The sequence below is a fragment of the Oncorhynchus gorbuscha genome, linkage group LG16 (genome assembly GCF_021184085.1).
Source record: "Oncorhynchus gorbuscha isolate QuinsamMale2020 ecotype Even-year linkage group LG16, OgorEven_v1.0, whole genome shotgun sequence".
Lineage (NCBI taxonomy): Eukaryota > Metazoa > Chordata > Actinopteri > Salmoniformes > Salmonidae > Oncorhynchus > Oncorhynchus gorbuscha.
In genome coordinates, this window is record NC_060188.1 from 28725573 (window position 1) to 28737922 (window position 12350).

Here is a 12350-nt window from a genome sequence, read left to right on the forward strand (position 1 = left end):
TTATCAAAGTATTATCTACACATGTGGTGTGTTTGAATTTAGAAAATGGTCCATGAAGTAATCCAACAATGTGTACACCTCCTTCTTGTCTATTTCAAATCTTCTCTCATTGATTAAGACAGGTGTCCACCCCAAAGTGCCGCAGATCGAGACACTCACCTGTCTCGATCAATGAGAGACAGGATTATTGTTGGATTACTTCATTACTTCGAATTCAAACGCACCACCTGTAACTGGACACAGACATTTTCATGTTTAGAAGAAATTTTTAAGGATGATTGAAAAGTCTCTGTGCTAGACAAAAGACGGTCTGGAGCATCATGCCTGTTGACCTGTGGCGAAGAATCATTCGGTATTGGTATACTTATTTTTAAAAATCATATTTAACGCTAACGACAGACAGTCAATAATGGCTAGCTAGAATGGGTTGAAGTTGGTCCACAGTGGCACAGTTTGATGTGCATGTTGAAATGATAAATGTTTTAAGTATGCTAGCTAACGTTACTGTCTACTGTAGGGTAGCTAACATTACAGAGTTGTGCCCTCACGTTTCCCTCCATTTCCCCCATGCCAGTTTGTCTGTAACTTGCACAGAATGTCAAAGACGAGCTAGCTATGTCATGCATTTTATGGTTGTAGAGTAGCTTACTGATATGTGTAGGCTATGGATCTGACAATCTAACAGAATCATTTTGTGTTTTTTGGGAAAAAGTAGGCATACACTTGACACATATAAAGTACACAGCTGCGTTATAATTCCGTTTTGCCCCATAGCTGTTCCACTGTGAGAGCGGAAGTGTGGTAAGAGAACAGTACCAGACCAGTGTGGTCATATTTGAGCAGTGCTGTAAAGGAATGCCAGGTAGGCTATCAGTTACAGACACCCGTTTCCACACCACAGCTTGTGCTTTTAGTTAGAGGGCTGTTGTCACCTTACCTGGGTTCAAACAGTCCATCCGTGGAACCAGATGAATAACGACCAGACAAGGTGGTTTTGTTGCTATGGTATCCAGCCAGGTTGGGTGTCTCAGCTCCCATCCACCTGCATGGTGGCCAGTTACCTACCTGGGACTTTTATAGTAACCCTCTTGGTTAACCTCAGTGCTTTGATGAGCCCACACTCGTAATCTGAGCTATTTACTGTCTGCCCTACTTAGCTCAGGTGTCCCTGTGGTTAGCCATGTGGGTACTCCTCACTGTTTACATTCACAGGGGTGTTGGTTAGTAGAATACATCATCTCTACTATTCTCTTCCTGGAGGTGAACGTGAACGTGTTTACTACTGCTATGCTGACATGTTGCCCAGAAGCGGACTCTGTGTCTGGAGCCAGTTGACACTGACACAGCAGTTAACACTGGTAGCAGAGATGTGGTTGTTCAGTGTTTATTCTGGTAGTTTGTTAATGATTAATTCCCAGAACACCCGCAATGCTTTTAATTCAAAGCACATACAATTTCCTACTTTCTCAAATGGGGACCAACTAAGATTTTATATTGGTCTTGAATGTAAATATTTTTGAACAAATGCCGAATATATATATATATATATATATATATATATATATACATACATACATACATACATACATACATACATACATACATACATACATACATACATACATACATACATACATACATACATACATACATACATACATACATACATACCAGACAAAAGTTTGGACACACCTACTCAATCCAGGGTTTTTCTTTATTTTTGCTATTTTCTACATTGTAGAATAATAGTGAAGACATCAAAACTATGAAATAACACATGGAATCATGTAGTAACCAAAAAAGTGTTAAACAAATCAAAACATATTTAATATTTTAGATTCTTCAAAGTATTCCCTTGATGACAGGTTTGCACACTCTTGGCATTCTCTCAACCAGCTTCGCGAAGTAGTCACCTGGAATGCATTTCAATTAACAGGTGTGCCTTGTTAAAAGTTAATTTGTGGAATTTCTTTCCTTAATGCGTTTTAGCCAATCAGTTGTGTTGTGACAAGGTAGGGGTGGGATACAGAAGATAGCCCTATTTGGTAAAATACCAATTTGTTTAACACTTTTTTGGTTACTACATGACCCCATATGTGTTATTTCATAGTTTTGATGTCTTCACTATTATTATACAATGCAGAAAATAGTAAAAATAAAGAAAAACCCTGGAATGAGTAGGTGTGTCCAAACTTTTGACTGGTACTGTATATATGCCTATAGATTGATAATTAAATAATGTTTTCGTTCCTCTTGCATTCAATAGGATGAGGCCTCCTGAGGATGTCCTAGATGAGAAGACGTCTCCATCATCATCGTGTGAATCCCCTGGGACCAACAAGGCACATGGAGGTCAGCAGGGACAAGAGCCCAACACTCCAAATGTCCCTCCATGAGTGGCACTCATCAGGTAGAAGAAAAAGAGGAAGAAGAGGTACCTCAAGGCTCCATTTTCTTCATAATCCTTTTGTGATTGGACACACACACACACACACACACACACACACACACACACACACACACACACACACACACACACACACACACACACACACACACACACACACACACACACACACACACACACACACACACACACACACACACACACACATTACTTATGTCATAAATGTGGCAGTGCTGGCAGCCCATTTGGATCCCAAGGGGCAGCCTGAGCCTTGTCTGAGGGGGATGCTGGGAGAAATGTATTAGGGGGTTGGAAGGGAGGGAGGTGGCACAGGGGGGTGGGGCCTGGAGGCAGCGTCGGGCTGGTTATGAGCAGCTGCCTGTCTGTAAAGACAGTGGGCGACGCTGCAGCAGCCAGGAGCACAGCTCTCCGGTTACAGTACCTGTCCATAAAACCAGGCCTCTCGTCCTACTCTTTCCCCTCCAGAGGCCCCCCAAGGTCCCTCGGCACGCCCACAAACCGCACAGGCGACGAAAGCTGCGGCTATGGGGCCACAACCCCACAAACAAGGGGTAAACAAGAGGATCTTTTTGATGTCTGCTGCCCAACATTGAGGGTCAGAGATCCAAATAGGATTGGGTGCTGCTGGGTAGTACAGGTGGTTGAGTAGGGATGTCAGGTGGTGGTGGCAAATGGAGACACACCAGAGTGAGCTGGGCTCCTAAAAGCAACGACCAGAATGCAAGGACCATCACATTTATTGGTTTATGTTATTACTGTATACCAAATACTGTTATAATCGTTTAGTATTTCTATGTACATTGATGATAAATATAATGATAGAAACAGTATTGGTAGTTAAAATTATATCATGTATAAGCAGGCAATGTGTTTTTTTTACCCAGACCCTGGTTGTCAACCTTGTACCCACCACGGCACACCACCCAGTTGATCTCCTCGTTAAAATATCTTGCATACCGTATGACATTCAGGAGCCGATGAAGGACTCTGAGAGAGCAGAGCGAAGGACAGTTTATGGCGGATTTCTTTACTGCACAGTTTGGCACACCCCCTTTTTTTTTTTTTACTGGGATAGGAGAAGGCTTAACAGTTCAGAAACTAGTAATAAGCACCATGTGAACTATACAGGTCCTTAAAATGAGCTCTCAGATGCTGTTTACAAGACCAGTACCTTTTAAGAGTCTGTCTTTTCCAACGGCGGGAAGTCAAATTGCCCTGCTCTTAATTATTGTCAGGGTGCATGATTTTTTATGAGGACCAGTCACAATGCGATACACCCACCCATTTTATCTTGACTCTTATTAAAAGAGAGCGGTTGGTTCAGTACATTTCTTTATTTATTTACGTTGTCATTTATGTATTTGTTTGTTTATTTATGTTTTTGTTTATGTATATGCATATGAGGTTGACTTTTGGGCACGTTGAAAACATGAATGTGGCTTTGCGGTTTAGCAGCCTCAAGCTAGCACTGCTTGCTATGAGGTGTGAGCTTTGGCAGTGTGGGTGAGCATGGTGCTCCGTAGACCAGTAGCCAGTAGGTGGTGGTAGTAACACTAGTATGAATCAGACTCCTGTATTGGCCAATGATGTGTATGTCTAGGATCTTGGCTAGGTAACCAGGGGAAGGGAGAGGGGGAGAAATGGAAGGAGGGGCCTTTGGTGCACTGTGCTTCCTGTTAGTAGGCACTGGGGAACTCAGGCCTTTACAGAAATGACATGCTGCTGACACTGAGCAGCTCAGTATAGCTGGATCTTATTGTAAAAGCTTGGCTAGCAATGTGTTTGACTTGAAGCACAATTTACAATCAATGTAGAAAGCCGTCCCAATGAAACCATATGTTTGATGGAACCATACGGTCAGTCTTTAGTCGGGGACGGTCAGTGTTTAGTCGGAGACGGTCAGTGTTTAGTCGGAGACGGTCAGTGTTTAATCGGAGACGGTCAGTGTTTAGTCGGAGACGGTCAGTGTTTAGTCAGAGACGGTCAGTGTTTAGTCGGGGACGGTCAGTGTTTAGTCGGAGACGGTCAGTGTTTAGTGGGAGACGGTCAGTGTTTAGTGGGAGACGGTCAGTGTTTAGTGGGAGACGGTCAGTGTTTAGTGGGAGACGGTCAGTGTTTAGTGGGAGACGGTCAGTGTTTAGTGGGAGACGGTCAGTGTTTAGTGGGAGACGGTCAGTGTTTAGTCGGGACGGTCAGTGTTTAGTCGGGGACGGTCAGTGTTTAGTCGGGGACGGTCAGTGTTTAGTCGGAGACGGTCAGTGTTTAGTCGGAGACGGTCATTGTTTAGTCGGGACGGTCAGTGTTTCGTCGGGGACGGTCAGTGTTTAGTCGGAGACGGTCAGTGTTTCGTCGGGGACGGTCAGTGTTTCGTCGGAGACGGTCAGTGTTTAGTCGGGGACGGTCAGTGTTTCGTCGGGGACGGTCAGTGTTTCGTCGGGGACGGTCAGTGTTTCGTCGGGGACGGTCAGTGTTTCGTCGGGGACGGTCAGTGTTTCGTCGGGGACGGTCAGTGTTTCGTCGGGGACGGTCAGTGTTTCGTCGGGGACGGTCAGTGTTTCGTCGAGGCCGGTCAGAATGCACCTATCTGCCCCTCGGTCTGTCTGTTTCTTCTCTTTCAGATGACTGTGGATCAACCTGACCAACTGCAAGTTTGAGAGCGGTGAGTACCTCTATCCCCGTCCTCCTAACGATCAAACCTGATGATTAGCAAAGAGATGTACACACTGAATGACTGAATGCAGTAATGACTAATGATAATGGATGGTGCTTAATCTCTAAAGAGCTGATCAATCAACACCATTGTCTCCTTGATGTATTGCCATTGATTGAGCGTCATTAAAATATCATCAATTGAGCTCATTAACCTAGACCTATTTGGCTCAGCACTTGCGTGGCCTTGAGCATCAGGTTTTTAGTAAGAAGCAAAACGTGATTTTTTTTCTCATATTCTGTATTGCAATATTTATCAAATGCTGATCTAGTGTAATATTGTTATCCTGATCGGCAGTAGAATTAAGTGTCAAATTGGTTTAGTACTTTCAAAGTCAAATGTTAGTACACCAGTGTAATGACAGACTATTTGACCCATCGTACAGTTTCAATAATACACAACCGTTAGAAATTGGAAAGACCGAATGGTTCTGTCTGGTCAGATTGAAAGTAAAGGAATTATCCTGAACACACCAAGTATTTACAGACTCTTCCAAAACGGTCTCGGCCTAGCCAACTATTCATATTGGCCTAATTTAAATGTCAAAAGCAATATCTTTGAGTTGAAGAGAAGCTCAGCCTCCTACATTATGACATGGTGTGTTTAGTAAGTGCTGTAGGACTCTCTGCGGGAGAGAGAGACAGACAAAGATAGAGAAAAGGGAAAGGACTGTCTGGGGTGTGGAAGAGATGTTAAGAGACCGGCTTTAGGATCATGGGTGAACCACGCGTATATACAAGCCCATAAAATTGTGGCATGCTTTGTTGGCAGAGCCAGACGGCATTCAGACTGCTCTACATTCAGGGCATGTGATGAGAGGGCAGCTGTGCTCTGCCTCCTTTCCCTTCGAATAGGGATTTCCCACACTGTGTCTCTGGGTTCAAACAACATACTATATGTGTGTAAAATGCACAACATTCACGCACATGCAAACACACCTACACACACACAAAGAGAGGGAGAACATGAGCAACCATGTACACAACCACAGAACTAAGCAGTAAGCGTTGCGACCATATCCGATCCGCAACCACAGAACTAAATACAATCATATAGTCAAGTACACAGCCACAGATCTACATAATCACAAAACCCACACAACTACACAAGTCCTATCCATTACCGCAACCTTTGATTATGTTATCCACAAACCCAGAACTACACTACGGAACACAATTCAACACCAAATTAACACTTGCTATACGCAACCAAGAACAGTGTCCATTCATACACATCATAAACCAAACTACACATTTCCTTCACTTCCTGCCAATGGTAAATACAGATCCTTAGATCCTTTCTCTAGTTGAGTATCAGATTTAGATGATTATTTCCATAAATTATGAAATGTTCAGTATCTTCATGCTAAAATATTCTGAACGGCAAGAAAATATGATGTTTCTAATTTAGCTGGAGCTGAGGGTAATCTGTGTTGTTTGAAATCTGTTCATTTCTGAAATCGTTGGACAGCATATGGACAGTTTGTCATGGTAACAGATCAAATCAAATTTTATTGGTCACATGTGTCTAGCAGATGTTATTGCGGGTGTAGCGAAATGCTTGTGCTTCCAGTTCCGACAGTGCAGCAATATCTAATAAGTAATATCTAACCATTTCACAACAAATACCTAATACACACAAATATAAGTAAAGGAATGGAGTTTAAGAATATTATATATATATATATATGGACGAACAATGTCAGCGCAGCATAGACGAAGATATAGTATAGAATACAATATATACATATATACGTATGAGATTAGTAATGCAAGATATGCAAACATTATTAAAGTGACATTATTAAAGTGACTGGTGCAGATCGCACCACCATCTGGAGAGCCCTGCGGTTGTGGATGGTGCAGTTGCCGTACCAGGCGGTGATGGAGCCCAACAGGATGCTCTCAATAGTGCATCTGAAAAGGTTTGTGAGGGTTTTAGGTGACAAGGCAAATTTCTTCAGCCTTGAAGTTGAAGTTGCACCTTCTTCACCACACTGGTGGACCACTTTAGTTTGTCAGTGATATGTAAGCCGAGGAACCTAAAACTTTCCACCTTCTCCACTGCTGTCCCGTCGATGTGGATAGGGGGGTGCTCCCTCTGCTGTTTCATGAAGTGATGATGTTGATGTTGAGTGAGAGTTTATTTTTCTGACACCACACTACCAGGGCCCTCACCTCCTCCCTGTAGGCTGTCTCGTCATTGTTGGTAATCAAGCCTACTACTGTTGTTTCCACTACAGACTTGATGATTGAGTTGGAGGCGTGCATGGCCACGTAGTCATGGGTGAACAGGAGGGGGCTGAGCACATACCCATCTGGGGCCCCAGTGTTGAGGATCAGCAAAGTGGAGGTGTTGTTTACTATCTTCACCACCTGGGGGCGGCCTGTCAGGAAGTCCAGGACCCAATTGCACAGGGCGGGGTTCAGACCCAGGGCCTCAAGCTTAATGATGAGCTTGGAGGGTACTATGGTGTTGAATGCTGAACAGAATTCTTACATAGGTATTCCTCTTGTCCAGATGGGATAGGGCAGTGTGATGGTGATTGCGTCATCTGTGGACCTATGGGGGCGGTAGGCAAATTGAAGTGGTTCTAGGGTGACAGGTGGAGGGGAAATTATCCTTGACTCGTCTCTCAAAACACTTCATGATGACAGAAGTGAGTGCTACGGGGCGATTGTCATTTAGTTCCGTTACCTTTGCATTCTTGGGTACAGGAACAATGGTGGCCATCTTGAAGCATGTGGGGACAGCTGAATGGGATAAGGAGAGATTGAATATGTCCGTAAACACACCAGCCAGCTGGTCTGCGTATGCTCTGAGGACGCGGCTAGGGATGCCGTCTGGGCTGGCAGCCTTGCGAGGGTTAACATGTTTAAATGTCTTACTCACGTCGGCCACGGAGAAGGAGAGCCCACAGGCCTTGGTATCTGGCCGCGTCGGTGGCACTGCGTTATCTTCAAAGTGGGCAAAGAATGTGTTTAGCTTGTCCGGAAGCAAGACGTCAATGTCCGCAACGTGGCTGGTTTTCCTTATGTAGTCTGCGATTGTCTGTAGACCCTGCCACATACGTCTCGTGTCTGAACCGTTGAATTGCGACTCCACTTTGTCTCAATACTGACGTTGTGTCTGTTTGATTGCCTTGCGGACGAATGACTACTCCGTTTGTATTCTGCCATATTCCCAGTCACCTTGCCATGGTTAAATGCGGTGGTTCACTCTTTCAGTTTTGCACGAATGCTGCCATCCACGGTTTCTGGTTAGGGTAGGTTTTAATAGTCACAATGGGTACAACATCTCATATACACTTCTTGATAAACTCAGTAACCGTCTCGGTATTTACATCGACATTATTCTCTGAAGCTACCCGAAGCATATCCCAGTCCGCATGATCAAAACAATCTTGAAGCGTGGATTCCGATTGGTCAGACCAGTGTTGAATAGTCCTTAGCACGGGTACTTCCTGTTTGAGTTTCTGCCTATAGGAAGGGAGGAGCAATGGAGTCGTGGTCAGATTTGCCCAAAGGAGGGCGAGGGAGGGCCTTGTATGCATACCGGAAGTTGGAATAACAATGGTTCAAATCAAATCAAATCAAATCAAATTTTATTTGTCACATACACATGGTTAGCAGATGTTAATGCGAGTGTAGCGAAATGCTTGTGCTTCTAGTTCCGACAATGCAGTGATAACCAACAAGTAATCTAACTAACAATTCCAAAAAAAACTACTGTCTTATACACAGTGTAAGGGGATAAGGAACATGTACATAAGGATATATGAATGAGTGATGGTACAGAGCAGCATACAGTAGATGGTATCGAGTACAGTATATACATATGAGATGAGTGTGTAGACAAAGTAAACAAAGTGGCATAGTTAAAGTGGCTAGTGATACATGTGTTACATAAGGATGCAGTCGATGTTGTAGAGTACAGTATATACATATGCATATGAGATGAATAATGTAGGGTAAGTAACATTATATAAGGTAGCATTGTTTAAAGTGGCTAGTGATATATTTACATAATTTCCATCAATTCCCATTATTAAAATGGCTGGAGTTGGGTCAGTGTCAATGACAGTGTGTTGGCAGCAGCCACTCAATGTTAGTGGTGGCTATTTAACAGTCTGATGGCCTTGAGATAGAAGCTGTTTTCAGTCTCTCGGTCCCAGCTTTGATGCACCTGTACTGACCTCGCCTTCTGGATGATAGCGGGGTGAACAGGCAGTGGTTCGGGTGGTTGATGTCCTTGATGATCTTTATGGCCTTCCTGTAACAACGGGTGGTGTAGGTGTCCTGGAGGGCAGGTAGTTTGCCCCCGGTGATGCGTTGTGCAGTCCTCACTACCCTCTGGAGAGCCTTACGGTTGAGGGCGGAGCAGTTGCCGTACCAGGCGGTGATACAGCCCGCCAGGATGCTCTCGATTGTGCATCTGTAGAAGTTTGTGAGTGCTTTTGGTGACAAGCCGAATTTTTCAGCCTCCTGAGGTTGAATAGGCGCTGCTGCGCCTTCTTCACGACGCTGTCAGTGTGAGTGGACCAATTCAGTTTGTCTGTGATGTGTATGCCGAGGAACTTAAAACTAGCTACCCTCTCCACTACTGTTCCATCGATGTGGATAGGGGGTGTTCCCTCTGCTGTTTCCTGAAGTCCACAATCATCTCCTTAGTTTTGTTGACGTTGAGTGTGAGGTTATTTTCCTGACACCACACTCCAAGGGCCCTCACCTCCTCCCTGTAGGCCGTCTCGTCGTTGTTGGTAATCAAGCCTACCACTGTTGTGTCGTCCGCAAACTTGATGATTGAGTTGGAGGCGTGCGTGGCCACGCAGTCGTGGGTGAACAGGGAGTACAGGAGAGGGCTCAGAACGCACCCTTGTGGGGCCCCGTGTTGAGGATCAGCGGGGAGGAGATGTTGTTGCCTACCCTCACCACCTGGGGGCGGCCCGTCAGGAAGTCCAGTACCCAGTTGCACAGGGCGGGGTCGAGACCCAGGGTCTCGAGCTTGATGACGAGCTTGGAGGGTACTATGGTGTTGAATGCCGAGCTGTAGTCGATGAACAGCATTCTCACATAGGTATTCCTCTTGTCCAGGTGGGTTAGGGCAGTGTGCAGTGTGGTTGAGATTGCATCGTCTGTGGACCTATTTGGGCGGTAAGCAAATTGGAGTGGGTCTAGGGTGTCAGGTAGGGTGGAGGTGATATGGTCCTTGACTAGTCTCTCAAAGCACTTCATGATGACGGAAGTGAGTGCTACGGGCGGTAGTCGTTTAGCTCAGTTACCTTAGCTTTCTTGGGAACAGGAACAATGGTGGCCCTCTTGAAGCATGTGGGAACAGCAGACTGGTATAGGGATTGATTGAATATGTCCGTAAACACACCGGCCAGCTGGTCTGCGCATGCTCGGAGGGCGCGGCTGGGGATGCCGTCTGGGCCTGCAGCCTTGCGAGGGTTAACACGTTTAAATGTCTTACTCACCTCAGCTGCAGTGAAGGAGAGACTGCATGTTTCCGTTGCAGGCCGTGTCAGTGGCACTGTATTGTCCTCAAAGCGGGCAAAAAGTGATTTAGTCTGCCTGGGAGCAAGACATCCTGGTCCGTGACTGGGCTGGATTTCATCTTGTAGTCCGTGATTGACTGTAGACCCTGCCACATGCCTCTTGTGTCTGAGCCATTGAATTGAGATTCCACTTTGTCTCTGTACTGACGCTTAGCTTGTTTGATAGCCTTACGGAGTGAATAGCTGCACTGTTTGTATTCAGTCATGTTGCCAGACACCTTGCCCTGATTAAAAGCAGTGGTTCGCGCTTTCAGTTTCACGCGAATGCTGCCATCAATCCACGGTTTCTGGTTAGGGAATGTTTTTATCGTTGCTATGGGAACGACATCTTCGACGCACGTTCTAATGAACTCGCACACCGAATCAGCGTATTCGTCAATATTCCCATCTGACGCAATACGAAACATGTCCCAGTCCACGTGATGGAAGCAGTCTTGGAGTGTAGAGTCAGCTTGTTCTGACCAGCGTTGGACAGACCTCAGCGTGGGAGCCTCTTGTTTTAATTTCTGTCTGTAGGCAGGGATCAGCAAAATGGAGTCGTGGTCAGCTTTTCCGAAAGGGGGCGGGGCAGGGCCTTATATGCGTCGCGGAAGTTAGAGTAACAATGATCCAAGGTTTTACCACCCCTGGTTGCGCAATCGATATGCTGATAAAATTTAGGGAGTCTTGTTTTCAGATTGGCTTTGTTAAAATCCCCAGCTACAATGAATGCAGCCTCCGGATAAATGTTTTCCAGTTTGCAAAGAGTTAAATAAAGTTCGTTCAGAGCCATCGATGTGTCTGCTTGGGGGGGATATATACGGCTGTGATTATAATCGAAGAGAATTCTCTTGGAAGATAATGCGGTCTACATTTGATTGTGAGGAATTCTAAATCAGGTGAACAGAAGGATTTGAGTTCCTGTATGTTTTCTTCATCACACCATGTCCCGTTAGTCATGAGGCATACGCCCCTCCACTCTTCTTACCAGAGAGATGTTTGTTTCTGTCGGCGCGATGCGTGGAGAAACCCGTTGGCTGCACCGCCCTGGATAGCGTTTTCCCAGTAAGCCATGTCTCCGTAAAGCAGAGAACGTTGCAGACTCTGATGTCCCTCTGGAATGCCACCCTTGCTCGGATTTCATCAACCTTGTTGTCGAGAGACTGGACATTGGCAAGAAGAATACTGGGAAGTGGTGCGCGATGTGCCCTTTTCCGGAGTCTGACCAGAACACCGCCGCGTTTCCCTCTTTTTCGGAGTCGTTTCCTTGGGTCGCTGCATGCGATCCATTCCGTTGTCCTGTTTGTAAGGCAGAACACAGGATCCGCGTCGCGGGAAAACATATTCTTGGTCGTACTGATGGTGAGTTGACGCTGATCTTATATTCAGTAGTTCTTCCAGCAAGAGTACTACAGTCTATGTGCTGATAGATTTCAGGTAGCATTTTCCCCAGATTTGCTGTGTTAAAGTCCACAGCTACAATAAATGCAGCCTCAGGATATATGGTTTCCAGTTTGCATAAAGTCCAGTGAAGTTACTTGAGGGCAGTCGTGGTATCGGCTTGAGGGGGGGATAGACACGGCTGTGACAATAATCAAAGAGAATTCTCTTGGAAGATAATACTCTTGGAAGATAATATGGTCGGCATTTGATTGAGGAATTCTAGGTTGGGTAAG

General features: G+C 45.3%; 1 long non-coding RNA gene across 2 annotated transcripts; it reads left to right on the top strand.

Moving 5' to 3' along the window:
* Window positions 1-220: 220 nt before the first annotated feature.
* Window positions 221-3868, top strand: LOC123998624. Of its 2 annotated transcripts, XR_006832296.1 has the most exons (4): window positions 221-352; window positions 775-862; window positions 2267-2434; window positions 2894-3868. It is a non-coding gene; the product is annotated as an uncharacterized LOC123998624 (long non-coding RNA). The 2 variants fall into 2 exon arrangements; XR_006832297.1 differs by lacking the exon at window positions 775-862 and having other exon boundaries at window positions 234-352.
* Window positions 3869-12350: the final 8482 nt, after the last annotated feature.